The sequence below is a fragment of the Colletes latitarsis genome, unplaced genomic scaffold (assembly GCF_051014445.1).
Source record: "Colletes latitarsis isolate SP2378_abdomen unplaced genomic scaffold, iyColLati1 scaffold0007, whole genome shotgun sequence".
NCBI classification, from domain to species: Eukaryota; Metazoa; Arthropoda; class Insecta; order Hymenoptera; family Colletidae; genus Colletes; species Colletes latitarsis.
Genome location: NW_027488367.1, coordinates 3,523,337 through 3,543,978, shown reverse-complemented (window position 1 = coordinate 3,543,978; position 20,642 = coordinate 3,523,337).

The following is a 20,642-nucleotide window of genomic DNA, read 5'->3' as shown; positions in this document are numbered from 1 at the left end:
TAGGATTTGCCCTCATCAGGCTCATACTTTCGCATATTTCTTATACTTCATGGATAGATCCTGGGCTATTTTCTGGTTTGGATCACATAGTAATGTGGTACCACACTGAAACAGTCGATTAACCCAGGTTTCGATCAATATTTTTGAGGATAACGCATGTTAGGTCTAGGTTAGGCCCGGGATTTTCACTCATCAGACTCATTCTTTCGCATTCATCACATACTTGTTGAACGGATCCTGGGTTTTTTCTGGTTTGGATCACGTAGTAATGTGGGACCACACTGAAACAATCAATTAAACCTGATCTTGATAAATATTTTAGAGGATAACGCATGTTAGGTCTGGATTAGGTCTAGGATTTGCTCTCGTTATGCTCATACTTTCGCATATTTCTCATACCTCATGGCTAGATCCTGGGCTATTTCTGGATTGGATCACGTAGTAACGTGGTACCACACTGAAACAGTCAATTAAACCTGGTTTCGATCAATATTTTAGAGGATAACGCAAGTTAGGTCTGGGATCGGTCTGGGATTTGCCCTCATCAGACTCATACTTTCGCATTCTTCTCATACTTGTTGAACGGATCCTGCGTTTTTTCTGGTTTGGATCACGTAGTAATGTGGGACCACACTGAAACAGTCGATTAAACCTGGTTTCGATAAATATTTTTGAGGATAACGCATGTTAGGTCTGGGATAGGTCTGGGATTTGCCCTCATCAGGCTCATACTTTCGCAGTTTTAACATGCATGTTGACCTGATCGAGGGTTTTTTCTGCATTGGATCACGTAGTAAAGTGGTACCACACTAAAACAGACAATTAAACCTGGTTTCGATCAACATTTTAGAGGATAACGAAAGCTATGTCTAGTTTAGGCCTGGGATTTGCCCACATCAGACTCATACTTTCGCATACTTCACATACTTGTTGAACAGATCATGGGTTTTTTTTCTGGTTTGGATCACGTAGTAATGTGGTACCACACTGAAACAGTCAATTAAACCTGGTTTCGATCAATATTTTAGAGGATAACGCAAGTTAGGTCTGGGATAGGTCTGGGATTTGCCCTCATCAGGCTTTTACTTTCGCGTATTTCACATACTTGTTGAACAGATCCTGGGTTTTTTCTGGTTTGGATCACGTAGTAGTGTGGTACCACACTGAAACTGTCCATTAAACCTGGTTTCGATCAATATTTTTGAGGATAACGCATGTTAGGTCTAGGTTAGGCCGAGGATTTTCACTCATCAGACTCATACTTTCACATCCTTCACATACTTGTTGAACGGATCCTGGGGTTTTACTGGTTTGGATCACGTAGTAATGTGGTACCACACTGAAACAGTCAATTAAACCTTGTTTCGATCAATATTTTAGAGGATAACGCAAGTTAGGTCTGGGATAGGTCTGGGATTTGCCCTCATCAGGCTCATTCTTTCGCATATTTCTCATACTTGATGGCTAGGTCCTGGGCTTTTTCTGGATTACATCACGTAGTATTGTGGTAGCACACTGAAACAGTCGATTAAACCAGGTTTCGATCAATATTGTTGAGGATAACGCATGTTAGGTCTAGGTTAGGCCTGGGATTTTCACTCATCAGACTCTTCCTTTCGCATTCTTCACATACTTGTTGAACGGATCCTGGGTTTTTTGTGGTTTGGATCACGTAGTAATGTGGGACCACACTTAAACAATCAATTAAACCTGGTCTTGATAAATATTTTAGAGGATCACGCATGTTAGGTCTGGGTTAGGCCAGGGATTTGCTTTCGTCAGACTCATACTTTCGCATATTTCTCATACCTCATGGCTAGATCCTGGGCTATTTATGGATTGGATCACGTAGTAATGTGGTACCACACTGAAACAGTCAATTAAACCTGGTTTCGAACAATATTTTAGAGGATAACGCAAGTTAGGTCTGGGATCGGTCTGAGATTTGCCCTCATCAGGCTCATACTTTCGCGTTTTTCACATACTGGTTGAACAGATCCTGGGTTTTTTTCTAGTTTGGATCACGTGGTGGTGTGGTAGCACACTGAAACTGTCCATTAAACCTGGTTTCGATCAATATTTTTGAGGATAACGCATGTTAGGTCTAGGTTAGGCCGAGGATTTTCACTCATCAGACTCATACTTTCGCATTCTTCACATACTTGTTGAACGGATCCTGGGGTTTTACTGGTTTGGATCACGTAGTAATGTGGTACCACACTGAAACAGTCAATTAAACCTGGTTTCGATCAATATTTTAGAGAATAATCCATGTTAGGTCTAGGTTAGGTCTGGGATTTGCTCTCATCAGGCTCATGCTTTCGCATATTTCTCATACTTGATGGCTAGATCCTGGGGTTTCTGGATTGTATCACGTAGTAATGAAGTACAACACTGAAACAGTCAATTAAACCAAGTTTCCATCAATATTTTAGAGGACAACGCATGTTAGGTCTAGGTTAGGCCTGGGATTTGCCCTCATCAGGGTCATACTTTCGCAGTTTTAACATACATGTTGACCTGATCGAGGGTTTTTTCTGCTTTGGATCGCGTAGTAAAGTGGTATCACACTGAAGCTGTCCATTAAACCTGGTTTGGATCAATATTTTAGAGGATAACGCATGTTAGGTTTGGGTTAGGTCTAGGATTTGCCCTCGTCAGGCTCATACTTTCGCATATTTCTCATACTTCATGGCTAGATCCTGGGCTGTTTCAGGATTGTATCACGTAGTAACGTGGTACCACGCTGAAACAGTCAATTAAACCTGGTTTCGATCAATATTTTAGAGGATAACGCAAGGTAGGTCTGGGATAGGTCTGGGATTCGCCCTCATCAGGTTCATTCTTTCGCATTCTTCACAGACTTGTTGAAGGGATCCTGGGTTTTTTCTGGTTTGGATCACGTAGTAATGTGGGACCACACTGAAACAATCAATTAAACCTGGTCTTGATAAATATTTTAGAGGATAACGCATGTTAGGTCTGGGTTAGGTCTAGGATTTGCCCTCATCAGGCCCATACTTTCGCATATTTCTCATACTTCATGGCTAGATCCTGGGCTATTTCTGGATTGGATCACGTAGTAATGTGGTACCACACTGGAACAGTCAATTAAACCTGGTTTCGATCAATATTTTAGAGGACAATGCAAGTTAGGTCTGGGTTAGGTCTGGGATTTGCCCACATCAGGGTCATACTTTCGCATTTTTCACATACTTGTTGAACAGATCCTGGGTTTTTTCTGGTTTGGATCGCGCAGTAATGTGGTACCACACTGAAACAGCCCACTGAACCCGGTTTCGATCAATATTTTAGAGGATAACGAAAGTTATGTCTAGGTTAGGCCTGGGATTTGCCCTCATCAGACTCATGCTTTCGCATTTTTCACTGACTTGTTGAACAGATCCTGGGTTTTTTCTGGTATGGATCACGTAGTAATGTGGTACCACACTGAAACGTTCAGTTAAACCTGGTCTTGATAAATATTTTTGAGGATAACGCATGTTAGGTCTGGGTTAGGTCTAGGATTTGCCCTCACCAGGCTCATACTTTCGCATATTTCTTATACTTCATGGATAGATCCTGGGCTATTTTCTGGTTTGGATCACATAGTAATGTGGTACCACTCTGAAACAGTCGATTAAACCAGGTTTCGATCAATATTTTTGAGGATAACGCATGTTAGGTCTAGGTTAGGCCTGGGATTTTCACTCATCAGAGTCATTCTTTCGCATTCTTCACAGACTTGTTGAAGGGATCCTGGGTTTTTTCTGGTTTGGATCACGTAGTAATGTGGGACCACACTGAAACAATCAATTAAACCTGGTCTTGATAAATATTTTAGAGGATAACGCATGTTAGTTCTGGGTTAGGTGTAGGATTTGCTCTCGTCAGGCTCATACTTTCGCATATTTCTCATACTTGATGGCTAGATCCTGGGCTTTTCCTGGATTGCATCACGTAGTAATGATGTACAACACTGAAACAGTCAATTAAACCTGGTTTCGATCAATATTTTAGAGAATAATTCATGTTAGGTCTAGGTTAGGCCTGGGATTTGCCCTCATCAGGGTCATACTTTCGCAGTTCTAACATACATGTTGACCTGATCGAGGGTTTTTTCTGCTTTGTATCACGTAGTAAAGTGGTACCACACTGAAACAGTCCACTAAACCTGGTTTGGATCAATATTTTAGAGGATAATGCATGTTAGGTCTAGGTTAGCCCTGAGATTTTCGCTCATCAGACTCATACTTTCGCATTCTTCAGATACTTGTTGAACGGATCCTGGGTTTTTTCTGGTATGGTTCACGTAGTAATGTGGTACCACACTGAAACAATCAATTAAACCAGGTCTTGATAAATATTTTAGATGATAACGCATGTTAGGTCTGGGTTAGGTCTAGGATTTGCCCTCATCAGGCTCATACTTTCGCATATTTCTCATACTTCATGGCTAGATCCTGGGCTATTTCTTGATTGGGTCACGTAGTAATGTGGTACCACACTGGAACAGTCAATTAAACCTGGTTTCGATCAATATTTTAGAGGACGATGCAAGTTAGGTCTGGGTTAGGTCTGGGATTTGCCCACATCAGGGTCATACTTTCGCATTTCTCACATACTTGTTGAACAGATCCTGGGTTTTTTCTGGTTTGGATCGCGCAGTAATGTGGTACCACACTGAAACAGCCCACTGAACCTGGTTTCGATCAATATTTTAGAGGATAACGAAAGTTATGTCTAGGTTAGGCCTGGGATTTGCCCTCATCAGACTCATGCTTTCGCATTTTTCACATACTTGTTGAACAGATCCTGGGCTTTTTCTGGTATGGATCACGTAGTAATGTGGTACCACACTGAAACATTCAGTTAAACCTGGTCTTGATAAATATTTTTGAGGATAACGCATGTTAGGTCTGGGTTAGGTCTAGGATTTGCCATCATCAGGCTCATACTTTCGCATATTTCTTAGACTTCATGGATAGATCCTGGGCTATTTTCTGGTTTGGATCACATAGTAATGTGGTACCACACTGAAACAGTCAATTAAACCTGGTTTCGATCAATATTTTAGAGGATAACGCATGTTAGGTCTAGGTTAGGCCTGGGATTTTCAGTCATCAGACTCATACTTTCACACACTTCACATACTTGTTGAACAGATCCTGGGTTTTTTCTGGTTTGGATCGCGCAGTAATGTGGTACCACACTGAAACAGCCCACTGAACCTGGTTTCGACCAATATTTTAGAGGATAACGAAAGTTATGTCTAGGTTAGGCCAGGGATTTGCCCTCATCAGACTCATGCTTTCGCATTTTTCACATACTTGTTGAACAGATCCTGGGCTTTTTCTGGTATGGATCACGTAGTAATGTGGTGCCACACTGAAACACTCAGTTAAACCTGGTCTTGATAAATATTTTTGAGGATAACGCATGTTAGGTCTGGGATAGGTCTGGGATTTGCCCTCATCAGACTCATACTTTCGCACACTTCACATACTCGTTGAACAGATCCTGGGTTTTTTTCTGGCTTGGATCACGTAGTAATGTGGTACCACGCTGAGACAGTCGATTAAACCTGGTTTCGGTCAATATTATTGAGGATAACGCATGTTAGGTCTACGTTAGGCCTGGGATTTTCACTCATCAGACTCATGCTTTCGCATTTTTCACATACTCCTTGAACAGATCGTGGGTTATTTTCTGGTTTGGATCACGTAGTAATGTGGTACCACACCGAAACAGTCAATTAAACCTGGTTTTGATCAATATTTTAGAGAACAATTCATGTTAGGTCTAGGTTAGGTCTGGGATTTGCTCTCATCAGGCTCATTCTTTCGCATATTTCTCATACTTGATGGCTAGATCCGGGGCTTTTTCTGGATTGCATCACGTAGTAATGAAGTACGACACTGAAACAGTCAATTAAACCTGGTTTCCATCAATATTTTAGAGGACAACGCATGTTAGGTATAGGTTAGGCCGGGGATTTGCCCTCATCAGGGTCATACTTTCGCAGTTTTAACATACATGTTGACCTGATCGAGGGTTTTTTCTGCTTTGGATCACGTAGTAAAGTGGTACCACACTGAAACTGTCCATTAAACGTGGTATCGGTCAATATTTAAGAGGATAACGCATGTTATGTCTAGATTAGGCCTGGGATATTCACTCATCAGACTCATACTTTCGCATTCTTCAAATACTTGTTGAACGGATCTTGGGTTTTTTCTGGTTTGGATCACGTAGTAATGTGGTACCTCACTAAAACAGTCGATTAAACCTGGTTTCGATCAATATTTTAGAGGATAACGCAAGTTAGGTCTGGGATAGGTCAGGGTTCGCCCTCCCCAGGCTCATACTATCGCGTTTTTCACATACTTCTTGAACTGATCCTGGGTTTTTTCTGGTTTGTATCACGTAGTAATGTGGTACCACACTGAAACAGTCGATTTAACCTGGTTTCGATCAATATTTTAGGGGATAACGCATGTAAGGTCTAGGTTAGGCCAGGGATTTTCACTCATCAGACTCATACTTTCGCATTCTTCACATACTTGTTGAACGGATCCTGGGTTTTTTCTGGTTTGGATCACGTAGTAATGTGGGACCACACTGAAACAGCCCACTGAACCTGGTTTCGACCAATATTTTAGAGGATAACGCAAGTTAGGTCTGGGATAGGTCTGGGATTTGCCCACATCAGGCTCATACTTTCGCATTTTTCACATACTCCTTGAACAGATCCTGGGCTTTTTCTGGATTGCATCACGTAGTAATGAAGTACAACACTGAAACACTCAATTAAACCTGGTTTCGATCGATATTATTGAGGATAACGCATGTTAGGTCTAGGTTAGGCCTGGGATTTTCACTCATCAGACTCATACTTTCGCATTCTTCACATACTTGTTGAACGGATCCTGGGGTTTTACTGGATTGGATCACGTAGTAATGTGGTGCCACACTGAAACAGTCAATTAAACCTGGTTTCGATCAATATTTTAGAGAATAATTCATGTTAGGTCTAGGTTAGGTCTGGGATTTGCACTCATCAGCCTCATACTTTCGCATATTTCTCATACCTCATGGCTAGATCCTGGGCTATTTCTGGATTGTATCATGTAGTAATGTGGTACCACACTGAAACAGTCAATTAAACCTGGTTTCGATCAATATTTTAGAGGAAAACGCAAGTTAGGTCTGGGATCGGTCTGGGATTTGCCCTCATCAGGCTCATACTTTCGCGTTTTTCACATACTGGTTGAACAGATCCTGGGTTTTTTTCTGGTTTGGATCACGTAGTAGTGTGGTACCACACTGAAACTGTCCATTAAACCTGGTTTCGATCAATATTTTTGAGGATAACGCATGTTAGGTCTGGGTTAGGTCTAGGATTTGCTCTCGTCAGCCTCATACTTTCGCATATTTCTCATACCTCATGGCTAGATCCTGGGCTATTTCTGGATTGTATCATGTAGTAATGTGGTACCACACTGAAACAGTCAATTAAACCTGGTTTCGATCAATATTTTAGAGGAAAACGCAAGTTAGGTCTGGGATCGGTCTGGGATTTGCCCTCATCAGGCTCATACTTTCGCGTTTTTCACATACTGGTTGAACAGATCCTGGGTTTTTTTCTGGTTTGGATCACGTAGTAGTGTGGTACCACACTGAAACTGTCCATTAAACCTGGTTTCGATCAATATTTTTGTGGATAACGCATGTTAGGTCTAGGTTAGGCCGAGGATTTTCACTCATCAGACTCATACTTTCGCATTCTTCACATACTTGTTGAACGGATCCTGGGGTTTTACTGGATTGGATCACGTAGTAATGTGGTGCCACACTGAAACAGTCAATTAAACCTGGTTTCGATCAATATTTTAGAGAATAATTCATGTTAGGTCTAGGTTAGGTCTGGGATTTGCACTCATCAGACTCATTCTTTCGCATATTTCTCATACTTGATGGCTAGATCATGGGCTTTTTCTGGATAGCATCACGTAGTAATGAAGTACAACACTGAAACAGTCCATTAAACCTGGTTTCCATCAATATCTTAGAGGACAACGCAAGTTAGGTCTGGGATAGGTCTGGGATTTGCCCTCATCAGGCTCATACTTTCGCATATTTCTCATACTTCATGGCTGGATCCTGGGCTATTTCTGGATTGGATCACGTAGTAATGTGGTACCACACTGAAACAGCCAACTAAACCTGGTTTTGATGAATATTTTAGAGAATAATTCATGTTAGGTCTAGGTTAGGCCTGGGATTTGCTCTCATCAGGCTCATTCTTTCGCATATTTCTCATACTAGATAGCTAGATCCTGGGCTTTTTCTGGATTGCATCACGTAGTAATGAAGTACAACACTGAAACACTCAATTAAACCTGGTTTCGATCGATATTATTGAGGATAACGCATGTTAGGTCTAGGTTAGGCCTGGGATTTTCACTCATCAGACTCGTACTTTCGCATTCTTCACATACTTGTTGGACGGATCCTGGGTTTTTACTGGTTTGGATCACGTAGTAATGTGGTACCACACTGAAACATTCCAATAAACCTGGTCTTGATTAATATTTTAGAGGATAACGCATGTTAGGTCTGGGTTAGGTCTAGGATTTGCCCTCATCAGGCGCATACTTTCGCATATTTCTCATACTTCATGGCTGGATCCTGGTCTGTTTCTGGATTGTATCACATAGTAATGTGGTACCACGCTGAAACAGTCGATTAAACCTGGTTTCGATCAATATTTTAGAGGATAACGCAAGTTAAGTCTGGGATAGGTCTGGGATTTGACCTCATCAGACTCATACTTTCGCATTCTTCACATACTTGTTGAACGGATCCTGGGTTTTTACTGGTTTGGATCACGTAGTAATGTGGTACCACACTGAAAAATTCAATTAAACCTGGTCTTGATAAATATTTTACAGAATAATTCATGTTAGGTCTAGGTTAGGTCAGGGATTTGCTCCCATCAGGCCCATTCTTTCGCATATTTCTCATACTTGATGGCTAGATCCTGGGCTTTTTTTGGATTGCATCACGAAGTAATGAAGTACAACACTGAAACAGTCAATTAAACCTGGTTTCCATCAATATTTTAGAGGACAACGCATGTCAGGTCTAGGTTAGATCTGGGATTTGCTCTCATCAGGATCGTACTGTCGCAGTTTTAACTTACTTGTTGAACGGATCCTGGGTTTTTTCTGGTTTCGTTCACGTAGTAATGTGGTACCACACTGGAACAGTCAATTAAACCTGGTTTCGATCAATATTTTAGAGGACAATGCAAGTTAGGTCTGGGTTAGGTCTGGGATTTGCCCACATCAGGGTCATACTTTCGCATTTTTCACATACTTGTTGAACAGATCCTGGGTTTTTTCTGGTTTGGATCGCGCAGTAATGTGGTACCACACTGAAACAGCCCACTGAACCCGGTTTCGATCAATATTTTAGAGGATAACGAAAGTTATGTCTAGGTTAGGCCTGGGATTTGCCCTCATCAGACTCATGCTTTCGCATTTTTCACTGACTTGTTGAACAGATCCTGGGTTTTTTCTGGTATGGATCACGTAGTAATGTGGTACCACACTGAAACGTTCAGTTAAACCTGGTCTTGATAAATATTTTTGAGGATAACGCATGTTAGGTCTGGGTTAGGTCTAGGATTTGCCCTCACCAGGCTCATACTTTCGCATATTTCTTATACTTCATGGATAGATCCTGGGCTATTTTCTGGTTTGGATCACATAGTAATGTGGTACCACACTGAAACAGTCGATTAAACCAGGTTTCGATCAATATTTTTGAGGATAACGCATGTTAGGTCTAGGTTAGGCCTGGGATTTTCACTCATCAGAGTCATTCTTTCGCATTCTTCACAGACTTGTTGAAGGGATCCTGGGTTTTTTCTGGTTTGGATCACGTAGTAATGTGGGACCACACTGAAACAATCAATTAAACCTGGTCTTGATAAATATTTTAGAGGATAACGCATGTTAGTTCTGGGTTAGGTGTAGGATTTGCTCTCGTCAGGCTCATACTTTCGCATATTCCTCATACCTCATGGCTAGATCCTGGGCTATTTCTGGATTGGATCACGTAGTAATGTGGTACCACACTGAAACAGTCAATTAAACCTGGTTTCGATCAATATTTTAGAGGATAACGCAAGTTAGGTCTGGGATCGGTCTGGGATTTGCCCTCATCAGGCTCATACTTTCGCGTTTTTCACATCCTGGTTGAACAGATCCTGGGTTTTTTTCTGGTTTGGATCACGTAGTAGTGTGGTACCACACTGAAACTGTCCATTAAACCTGGTTTCGAACAATATTTTTGAGGATAACGCATGTTAGGTCTAGGTTAGGCCGAAGATTTTCACTCATCAGACTCATACTTTCGCATTCTGCACATACTTGTTGAACGGATCCTGGGGTTTTACTGGATTGGATCATGTAGTAATGTGGTACCACACTGAAACAGTCAATTAAACCTGGTTTCGATCAATATTTTAGAGAATAATTCATGTTAGGTCTAGGTTAGGTCTGGGATTTGCTCTCATCAGGCTCATTCTTTCGCATATTTCTCATACTTGATGGCTAGATCCTGGGCTTTTCCTGGATTGCATCACGTAGTAATGATGTACAACACTGAAACAGTCAATTAAACCTGGTTTCGATCAATATTTTAGAGAATAATTCATGTTAGGTCTAGGTTAGGCCTGGGATTTGCCCTCATCAGGGTCATACTTTCGCAGTTCTAACATACATGTTGACCTGATCGAGGGTTTTTTCTGCTTTGTATCACGTAGTAAAGTGGTACCACACTGAAACAGTCCACTAAACCTGGTTTGGATCAATATTTTAGAGGATAATGCATGTTAGGTCTAGGTTAGCCCTGAGATTTTCGCTCATCAGACTCATACTTTCGCATTCTTCAGATACTTGTTGAACGGATCCTGGGTTTTTTCTGGTATGGTTCACGTAGTAATGTGGTACCACACTGAAACAATCAATTAAACCAGGTCTTGATAAATATTTTAGATGATAACGCATGTTAGGTCTGGGTTAGGTCTAGGATTTGCCCTCATCAGGCTCATACTTTCGCATATTTCTCATACTTCATGGCTAGATCCTGGGCTATTTCTTGATTGGGTCACGTAGTAATGTGGTACCACACTGGAACAGTCAATTAAACCTGGTTTCGATCAATATTTTAGAGGACGATGCAAGTTAGGTCTGGGTTAGGTCTGGGATTTGCCCACATCAGGGTCATACTTTCGCATTTCTCACATACTTGTTGAACAGATCCTGGGTTTTTTCTGGTTTGGATCGCGCAGTAATGTGGTACCACACTGAAACAGCCCACTGAACCTGGTTTCGATCAATATTTTAGAGGATAACGAAAGTTATGTCTAGGTTAGGCCTGGGATTTGCCCTCATCAGACTCATGCTTTCGCATTTTTCACATACTTGTTGAACAGATCCTGGGCTTTTTCTGGTATGGATCACGTAGTAATGTGGTACCACACTGAAACATTCAGTTAAACCTGGTCTTGATAAATATTTTAGAGAACAATTCATGTTAGGTCTAGGTTAGGTCTGGGATTTGCTCTCATCAGGCTCATTCTTTCGCATATTTCTCATACTTGATGGCTAGATCCGGGGCTTTTTCTGGATTGCATCACGTAGTAATGAAGTACGACACTGAAACAGTCAATTAAACCTGGTTTCCATCAATATTTTAGAGGACAACGCATGTTAGGTATAGGTTAGGCCGGGGATTTGCCCTCATCAGGGTCATACTTTCGCAGTTTTAACATACATGTTGACCTGATCGAGGGTTTTTTCTGCTTTGGATCACGTAGTAAAGTGGTACCACACTGAAACTGTCGATTAAACCTGGTTTCGATCAATATTTTAGAGGATAACGCAAGTTAGGTCTGGGATAGGTCAGGGTTCGCCCTCCCCAGGCTCATACTATCGCGTTTTTCACATACTTCTTGAACTGATCCTGGGTTTTTTCTGGTTTGTATCACGTAGTAATGTGGTACCACACTGAAACAGTCGATTTAACCTGGTTTCGATCAATATTTTAGGGGATAACGCATGTAAGGTCTAGGTTAGGCCAGGGATTTTCACTCATCAGACTCATACTTTCGCATTCTTCACATACTTGTTGAACGGATCCTGGGTTTTTTCTGGTTTGGATCACGTAGTAATGTGGGACCACACTGAAACAGCCCACTGAACCTGGTTTCGACCAATATTTTAGAGGATAACGCAAGTTAGGTCTGGGATAGGTCTGGGATTTGCCCACATCAGGCTCATACTTTCGCATTTTTCACATACTCCTTGAACAGATCGTGGGTTATTTTCTGGTTTGGATCACGTAGTAATGTGGTACCACACTGAAACAATCAATTAAACCTGGTCTTGATAAATATTTTAGAGGATAACGCATGTTAGGTCTGGGATAGGTCTGGGATTTGCCCTCATCAAACTCATTCTTTCGCACACTTCACATACTTGTTGAACAGATCCTGGGTTATTTTCTGGTTTGGATCACATAGTAATGTGGTACCACACAGAAACGGTCGATTAAACCAGGTTTCGATCAATATTTTTGGGGACAACGCATGTTAGGTCTAGGTTAGGCCTGGGATTTTCACTCATCAGACTCATACTTTCGCATTCTTCTCATACTTGTTGAACGGATCCTGGGTTTTTGCTGGTTTGGATCACGTAGTAATGTGGTACCACACTGAAACATTCCATTAAACCTGGTCTTGATAAATATTTTAGAGAATAACGCATGTTAGGTCTGGGTTAGGTCTAGGATTTGCCCTCATCAGGCTCATACTTTCGCATATTTCTCATACTTCATGGCTGGATCCTGGGCTATTTCTGGATTGGATCACGTAGTAATGTGGTACCACACTGAAACAGTCAACTAAACCTGGTTTTGATGAATATTTTAGAGAATAATTCATGTTAGGTCTAGGTTAGGCCTGGGATTTGCTCTCATCAGGCTCATTCTTTCGCATATTTCTCATACTAGATAGCTAGATCCTGGGCTTTTTCTGGATTGCATCACGTAGTAATGAAGTACAACACTGAAACACTCAATTAAACCTGGTTTCGATCGATATTATTGAGGATAACGCATGTTAGGTCTAGGTTAGGCCTGGGATTTTCACTCATCAGACTCATACTTTCGCATTCTTCACATACTTGTTGAACGGATCCTGGGGTTTTACTGGATTGGATCACGTAGTAATGTGGTGCCACACTGAAACAGTCAATTAAACCTGGTTTCGATCAATATTTTAGAGAATAATTCATGTTAGGTCTAGGTTAGGTCTGGGATTTGCACTCATCAGCCTCATACTTTCGCATATTTCTCATACCTCATGGCTAGATCCTGGGCTATTTCTGGATTGTATCATGTAGTAATGTGGTACCACACTGAAACAGTCAATTAAACCTGGTTTCGATCAATATTTTAGAGGAAAACGCAAGTTAGGTCTGGGATCGGTCTGGGATTTGCCCTCATCAGGCTCATACTTTCGCGTTTTTCACATACTGGTTGAACAGATCCTGGGTTTTTTTCTGGTTTGGATCACGTAGTAGTGTGGTACCACACTGAAACTGTCCATTAAACCTGGTTTCGATCAATATTTTTGAGGATAACGCATGTTAGGTCTGGGTTAGGTCTAGGATTTGCTCTCGTCAGCCTCATACTTTCGCATATTTCTCATACCTCATGGCTAGATCCTGGGCTATTTCTGGATTGTATCATGTAGTAATGTGGTACCACACTGAAACAGTCAATTAAACCTGGTTTCGATCAATATTTTAGAGGAAAACGCAAGTTAGGTCTGGGATCGGTCTGGGATTTGCCCTCATCAGGCTCATACTTTCGCGTTTTTCACATACTGGTTGAACAGATCCTGGGTTTTTTTCTGGTTTGGATCACGTAGTAGTGTGGTACCACACTGAAACTGTCCATTAAACCTGGTTTCGATCAATATTTTTGTGGATAACGCATGTTAGGTCTAGGTTAGGCCGAGGATTTTCACTCATCAGACTCATACTTTCGCATTCTTCACATACTTGTTGAACGGATCCTGGGGTTTTACTGGATTGGATCACGTAGTAATGTGGTGCCACACTGAAACAGTCAATTAAACCTGGTTTCGATCAATATTTTAGAGAATAATTCATGTTAGGTCTAGGTTAGGTCTGGGATTTGCACTCATCAGACTCATTCTTTCGCATATTTCTCATACTTGATGGCTAGATCATGGGCTTTTTCTGGATAGCATCACGTAGTAATGAAGTACAACACTGAAACAGTCCATTAAACCTGGTTTCCATCAATATCTTAGAGGACAACGCAAGTTAGGTCTGGGATAGGTCTGGGATTTGCCCTCATCAGGCTCATACTTTCGCATATTTCTCATACTTCATGGCTGGATCCTGGGCTATTTCTGGATTGGATCACGTAGTAATGTGGTACCACACTGAAACAGCCAACTAAACCTGGTTTTGATGAATATTTTAGAGAATAATTCATGTTAGGTCTAGGTTAGGCCTGGGATTTGCTCTCATCAGGCTCATTCTTTCGCATATTTCTCATACTAGATAGCTAGATCCTGGGCTTTTTCTGGATTGCATCACGTAGTAATGAAGTACAACACTGAAACACTCAATTAAACCTGGTTTCGATCGATATTATTGAGGATAACGCATGTTAGGTCTAGGTTAGGCCTGGGATTTTCACTCATCAGACTCGTACTTTCGCATTCTTCACATACTTGTTGGACGGATCCTGGGTTTTTACTGGTTTGGATCACGTAGTAATGTGGTACCACACTGAAACATTCCAATAAACCTGGTCTTGATTAATATTTTAGAGGATAACGCATGTTAGGTCTGGGTTAGGTCTAGGATTTGCCCTCATCAGGCGCATACTTTCGCATATTTCTCATACTTCATGGCTGGATCCTGGTCTGTTTCTGGATTGTATCACATAGTAATGTGGTACCACGCTGAAACAGTCGATTAAACCTGGTTTCGATCAATATTTTAGAGGATAACGCAAGTTAAGTCTGGGATAGGTCTGGGATTTGACCTCATCAGACTCATACTTTCGCATTCTTCACATACTTGTTGAACGGATCCTGGGTTTTTACTGGTTTGGATCACGTAGTAATGTGGTACCACACTGAAAAATTCAATTAAACCTGGTCTTGATAAATATTTTACAGAATAATTCATGTTAGGTCTAGGTTAGGTCAGGGATTTGCTCCCATCAGGCCCATTCTTTCGCATATTTCTCATACTTGATGGCTAGATCCTGGGCTTTTTTTGGATTGCATCACGAAGTAATGAAGTACAACACTGAAACAGTCAATTAAACCTGGTTTCCATCAATATTTTAGAGGACAACGCATGTCAGGTCTAGGTTAGATCTGGGATTTGCTCTCATCAGGATCGTACTGTCGCAGTTTTAACTTACTTGTTGAACGGATCCTGGGTTTTTTCTGGTTTCGTTCACGTAGTAATGTGGTACCACACTGAAACATTCGATTAAACCTGGTCTTGATAAATATTTTAGAGGATAACGCATGTTAGGTTTGGGTTAGGTCCAGGGTTTGCCCTCATCAGGCTCATACTTTCGCATATTTCTCATACTTCATGGCTAGATCCTGGGCTGTTTCTGGATTGTATCACATAGTAATGTGGTACCACGCTGAAACAGTCGATTAAACCTGGTTTCGATCAATATTTTAGAGGATAACGCAAGTTAGGTCTGGGATAGGTCTGGGATTTGCCCTCATCAGGCTCATACTTTCGCGTATTTCACATACTTGATGAACAGATCCTGGGTTTTTTTCTGGTTTGGATCACGTAGTAGTGTGGTACCACACTGAAACTGTCCATTAAACCTGGTTTCGATCAACATTTTAGAGAATAATTCATGTTAGGTTTGGGTTAGGTCTAGGATTTGCCCTCGTCAGGCTCAAACTTTCGCATATTTCTCATACTTCATGGCTAGATCCTGGGCTGTTTCAGGAATGTATCACGTAGTAATCTGGTACCACACTGAAACATTCAGTTAAACCTGGTCTTGATAAATATTTTTGAGGATAACGCATGTTAGGTCTGGGTTATGTCTAGGATTTGCCCTCATCAGGCTCTTACTTTCGCATATTTCTTATACTTCATGGATAGATCCTGGGCTGTTTCTGGATTGTATCACATAGTAATGTGGTACCACGCTGAAACAGTCGATTAAACCTGGTTTCGATCAATATTTTAGAGGATAACGCAAGTTAGGTCTGGGATAGGTCTGGGATTCGCCCTCATCAGGCTCATACTTTCGCACACTTCACATACTCGTTTAACAGATCCTGGGTATTCCCTGGTTTGCATCACGTAGTATTGTGGTACCACACTGAAACTGTCGATTAAACCAGGTTTCGATCAATATTTTTGGGGATAACGCATGTTAGGTCTAGGTTAGGCCTGGGATTTTCACTCAACAGACTCATACTTTCGCATTCTTCACATACTTGTTGAACGGATCTTGGGTTTTTTCTGGTTTGGATCACGTAGTAATGTGGGACCACACTGAAACAATCAATTAAACCTGGTCTTGATAAATATTTTAGAGGATAACGCATGTTAGGTCTGGGTTAGGTCTAGGATTTGCTCTCGTCAGCCTCATACTTTCGCATATTTCTCATACCTCATGGCTAGATCCTGGGCTATTTCTGGATTGTATCACGTAGTAATGTGGTACCACACTGAAACAGTCAATTAAACCTGATTTCGATCAATATTTTAGAGGATAACGCATGTTATGTCTAGGTTAGGCCTGGGATTTTCACTCATCAGACTCATTCTTTCGCATTCTTCACATACTTGTTGAACGGATCCTGGGTTTTTTCTGCTTTGGATCACGTAGTAATGTGGGACCACACTGAAACAATCAATTAAACCTGGTCTTGATAAATATTTTAGAGGATAACGCATGTTAGGTCTGGGTTAGGTCTAGGATTTGCTCTCGTCAGGCTCATACTTTCGCATATTTCTCATACCTCATGGCTAGATCCTGGGCTATTTCTGGATTGTATCATGTAGTAATGTGGTACCACACTGAAACAGTCAATTAAACCTGGTTTCGATCAATATTTTAGAGGAAAACGCAAGTTAGGTCTGGGATCGGTCTGGGATTTGCCCTCATCAGGCTCATACTTTCGCGTTTTTCACATACTGGTTGAACAGATCCTGGGTTTTTTTCTGGTTTGGATCACGTAGTAGTGTGGTACCACACTGAAACTGTCCATTAAACCTGGTTTCGATCAATATTTTTGAGGATAACGCATGTTAGGTCTAGGTTAGGCCGAGGATTTTCACTCATCAGACTCATACTTTCGCATTCTTCACATACTTGTTGAACGGATCCTGGGGTTTTACTGGATTGGATCACGTAGTAATGTGGTGCCACACTGAAACAGTCAATTAAACTTGGTTTCGATCAATATTTTAGAGAATAATTCATGTTAGGTCTAGGTTAGGTCTGGGATTTGCACTCATCAGACTCATTCTTTCGCATATTTCTCATACTTGATGGCTAGATCATGGGCTTTTTCTGGATAGCATCACGTAGTAATGAAGTACAACACTGAAACAGTCAATTAAACCTGGTTTCCATCAATATCTTAGAGGACAACGCAAGTTAGGTCTGGGATCGGTCTGGGATTTGCCCTCATCAGGCTCATACTTTCGCGTTTTTCACATACTGGTTGAACAGATCCTGGGTTTTTTTCTGGTTTGGATCACGTAGTAGTGTGGTACCACACTGAAACTGTCCATTAAACCTGGTTTCGATCAATATTTTAGAGGATAACGCATGTTATGTCTAGGTTAGGCCTGGGATTTTCACTCATCAGACTCATTCTTTCGCATTCTTCACATACTTGTTGAACGGATCCTGGGTTTTTTCTGCTTTGGATCACGTAGTAATGTGGGACCACACTGAAACAATCAATTAAACCTGGTCTTGATAAATATTTTAGGGGATAACGCATGTTAGGTCTGGGTTAGGTCTAGGATTTGCCCTCATCAGGCCCATACTTTCGCATATTTCTCATACTTCATGGCTAGATCCTGGGCTATTTCTGGATTGGATCACGTAGTAATGTGGTACCACACTGGAACAGTCAATTAAACCTGGTTTCGATCAATATTTTAGAGGACAATGCAAGTTAGGTCTGGGTTAGGTCTGGGATTTGCCCACATCAGGGTCATACTTTCGCATTTTTCACATACTTGTTGAACAGATCCTGGGTTTTTTCTGGTTTGGATCGCGCAGTAATGTGGTACCACACTGAAACAGCCCACTGAACCCGGTTTCGATCAATATTTTAGAGGATAACGAAAGTTATGTCTAGGTTAGGCCTGGGATTTGCCCTCATCAGACTCATGCTTTCGCATTTTTCACTGACTTGTTGAACAGATCCTGGGTTTTTTCTGGTATGGATCACGTAGTAATGTGGTACCACACTGAAACGTTCAGTTAAACCTGGTCTTGATAAATATTTTTGAGGATAACGCATGTTAGGTCTGGGTTGGGTCTAGGATTTGCCCTCACCAGGCTCATACTTTCGCATATTTCTTATACTTCATGGATAGATCCTGGGCTATTTTCTGGTTTGGATCACATAGTAATGTGGTACCACACTGAAACAGTCGATTAAACCAGGTTTCGATCAATATTTTTGAGGATAACGCATGTTAGGTCTAGGTTAGGCCTGGGATTTTCACTCATCAGAGTCATTCTTTCGCATTCTTCACAGACTTGTTGAAGGGATCCTGGGTTTTTTCTGGTTTGGATCACGTAGTAATGTGGGACCACACTGAAACAATCAATTAAACCTGGTCTTGATAAATATTTTAGAGGATAACGCATGTTAGTTCTGGGTTAGGTGTAGGATTTGCTCTCGTCAGGCTCATACTTTCGCATATTCCTCATACCTCATGGCTAGATCCTGGGCTATTTCTGGATTGGATCACGTAGTAATGTGGTACCACACTGAAACAGTCAATTAAACCTGGTTTCGATCAACATTTTAGAGGATAACGCAAGTTAGGTCTGGGATCGGTCTGGGATTTGCCCTCATCAGGCTCATACTTTCGCGTTTTTCACATCCTGGTTGAACAGATCCTGGGTTTTTTTCTGGTTTGGATCACGTAGTAGTGTGGTACCACACTGAAACTGTCCATTAAACCTGGTTTCGATCAATATTTTAGAGGATAACGCATGTTATGTCTAGGTTAGGCCTGGGATTTTCACTCATCAGACTCATTCTTTCGCATTCTTCACATACTTGTTGAACGGATCCTGGGTTTTTTCTGCTTTGGATCACGTAGTAATGTGGGACCACACTGAAACAATCAATTAAACCTGGTCTTGATAAATATTTTAGAGGATAACGCATGTTAGGTCTGGGTTAGGTCTAGGATTTGCTCTCGTCAGGCTCATACTTTCGCATATTTCTCATACCTCATGGCTAGATCCTGGGCTATTTCTGGATTGTATCATGTAGTAATGTGGTACCACACTGAAACAGTCAATTAAACCTGGTTTCGATCAATATTTTAGAGGAAAACGCAAGTTAGGTCTGGGATCGGTCTGGGATTTGCCCTCATCAGGCTCATACTTTCGCGTTTTTCACATACTGGTTGAACAGATCCTGGGTTTTTTTCTGGTTTGGATCACGTAGTAGTGTGGTACCACACTGAAACTGTCCATTAAACCTGGTTTCGATCAATATTTTTGAGGATAACGCATGTTAGGTCTAGGTTAGGCCGAGGATTTTCACTCATCAGACTCATACTTTCGCATTCTTCACATACTTGTTGAACGGATCCTGGGGTTTTACTGGATTGGATCACGTAGTAATGTGGTGCCACACTGAAACAGTCAATTAAACTTGGTTTCGATCAATATTTTAGAGAATAATTCATGTTAGGTCTAGGTTAGGTCTGGGATTTGCACTCATCAGACTCATTCTTTCGCATATTTCTCATACTTGATGGCTAGATCATGGGCTTTTTCTGGATAGCATCACGTAGTAATGAAGTACAACACTGAAACAGTCAATTAAACCTGGTTTCCATCAATATCTTAGAGGACAACGCAAGTTAGGTCTGGGATCGGTCTGGGATTTGCCCTCATCAGGCTCATACTTTCGCGTTTTTCACATACTGGTTGAACAGATCCTGGGTTTTTTTCTGGTTTGGATCACGTAGTAGTGTGGTACCACACTGAAACTGTCCATTAAACCTGGTTTCGATCAATATTTTAGAGGATAACGCATGTTATGTCTAGGTTAGGCCTGGGATTTTCACTCATCAGACTCATTCTTTCGCATTCTTCACATACTTGTTGAACGGATCCTGGGTTTTTTCTGCTTTGGATCACGTAGTAATGTGGGACCACACTGAAACAATCAATTAAACCTGGTCTTGATAAATATTTTAGGGGATAACGCATGTTAGGTCTGGGTTAGGTCTAGGATTTGCCCTCATCAGGCCCATACTTTC